We start from the raw sequence: 2,375 nt of genomic DNA, 5'->3' as shown, positions 1-2,375 counted from the left end.
CCATCCATCCATCCATCCATCCATCCATCCATCCATCCATTCATCCATCCATCCATCCATCCATCTAAATCACCTGTAAGATAGTCAAACCTGTCCCATAGTTTTGTAATACAGTTTATTGTGACTGAGCCAAAGTGCAACAAACTAAGATTCAAAGTTTTATTTATTTTGCTATCTCAATTTTATCTTTGTTGCACGTCACATTGCATAATGTTTTTCTGTTTGTGCTGCGTCACTGTTGGCCTGAACAGTGTTTGGAAAAGCACTTCAGACTTTCCGGAAGAATGATGTTATACATTTTCATCTCTTGCTATTCTTGGACAGGAATGCTTGAACAGGACTCATCCTGATCCGGCACATCCCAACTTCACCTGAAACATTTCTTCAATGTAATCTGGGAATTTTCAGACTTTCAGACGTAGCCTAATATGTCTGAACGCAAACAAAATAAGGTGCTGCATCCAAACTTCAGGACAGAGCTCACAGAAATGTAAACAGAAGTTGTAATGAGAGGCCTTTTCATTTTGTTTAGCTTTATTGTGAGGTCACGCAACGTGGAAATGACGCAAACATCCTTAATAATGCAAAGTGTTTATCTTAAACAGAATTTTGCAGAAACTCAAACACGCATTTTGGTTCATTTGGCTCTTTTTAACTGATGCTCAGGTCATGATAATGATTTTAATTATGTTATTTCACTCAACAAACAGACCTGTTCAAGTRTTATCAGCCAATATTTATTTCAATTAGACTTTCCCATAAAGTGCCGTTAGCTGCCTACAGTTTGTGTCACAAACAATTAGTTTATTTAACTGCCAACGTAACTGAATGTTTCCGTTTTGGGGAAACGTTTGGCAGAATTGGCGTTATTTTGGTGTTGTATAGAAGTTAAGAAAAATAAGTTTCTGTAAACAAATCATGGAGATGGACAAAATGTTTATCTCTAGTTGTGTCTTGACATAAAATTGTAGTTAAAAACAGATTTTGTCACCTGCTATTTGAAGTAAAATAGATAAATCTTGTTTTTCTCAGCTTGAGTCACTCCTTTCAGTACGCACTCTTCAGTTTTAATCTTACTGTGTCTCTAAAAGAGCCTGTACAGCTAAATGCCATCCTGATCGCTCAAAAATCCAGTTAAACCCAGTCACCAAACCTTAGTGTCAGATTAGCCACATCCTCTTTTTGTAAGCCGTCAATAAACTCAAACATGCAGATTCAGCCCACAAATTGTCTGTTAAAGCAGCCACCCATTTGCCAGGTATACAAATATGTTGAAACTTGTTCAATTATCAAGAAAAAGTACCTTTTTTCTGTACTCCTGATTCATTCCTCTGAAAACCAAAACGTTAAAAACTCTCACGTCAAGTGCTTCCCTTGAACCGGGACAAGACGTGGGAGCAGTAAAACCCTCAAGCAAATTGGAATGACGCCCTGCAAACCTTACTTCCTAAAAGGCTGTGCTTGATGTGGTTTTCACAGTTAGCACAGACAATGAGCGAGAATTACTCCAGTTCAACCAAACCGCCGTGGTTCTGAGAAAAGATGGAGCTGGTACTGGCTGAGGAGGGATAAAGATGAAGAACAAAAGGGGCTCTGTGGTTGTAAATAATGAGTTCTGGAGCCTGCTGGGTCTCCACACAGATACAGAGTCGCCCACAGCTCATCGCAGATTTTATTAGACTATTAATTTAGGACTAAACCAAGACAGAGCTCTATATATATCTTGTTTGAAATTTCTGAATTTCATTGTATTTTTATTTAGTTATTTTTTGCACATCTTCAATAGTAATGTACTGTATTTTTGTAGCTTTCCAGCACAGGCATGGAACAGCATTTTGAGTCATTTTTAAGAGTTTCATGTGGATGAGAACATTCCCTGAAACAGTGTTGAACATTCTCTAATGAAACGTTTCGTCTCTCCTCCAAGACACTTCTTCAGTCTGAGAGTTTCAGGCTAAATTCAGGCTTTTAAGCCCTGCCTCCATGTGACTGATACTCACATCACATGGCTATCGTTGACACCTAATTAACACTTATTGCTTCATTAGAGAAGAACCCGTCCAGAAGACCTACACAATTTTTTTCTTTTTGATTTTTTACCTGGATTACTGAGATGCATCAGGACAGTGTTGAATATTTGTTTTGAAATTGGTCAACAGAGGTCTAAAATAGTTAAGTAAAAGTAAAATATCTTAACAGAAAATAACCTTAGTAAAAATAAATTTCACTGATAAGAAAAGTCATAAAACTGCTCACAAAAATTGGTAAAGTAAAAGTACACTTTTAACACGTCCTCCAAAAAATAAATTTAAATTGGTTCCACTAAACCTAGTAGAGTAAATATGTAGCAAAATACATACATACATACATACTAT

This window comes from Austrofundulus limnaeus, unplaced genomic scaffold, assembly GCF_001266775.1.
Source record: "Austrofundulus limnaeus strain Quisiro unplaced genomic scaffold, Austrofundulus_limnaeus-1.0 Scaffold84, whole genome shotgun sequence".
In the NCBI taxonomy this organism is placed as follows: Eukaryota; Metazoa; Chordata; class Actinopteri; order Cyprinodontiformes; family Rivulidae; genus Austrofundulus; species Austrofundulus limnaeus.
The sequence above is the reverse complement of the archived record's forward strand: the minus strand, read 5'-3'. Positions refer to the sequence as shown.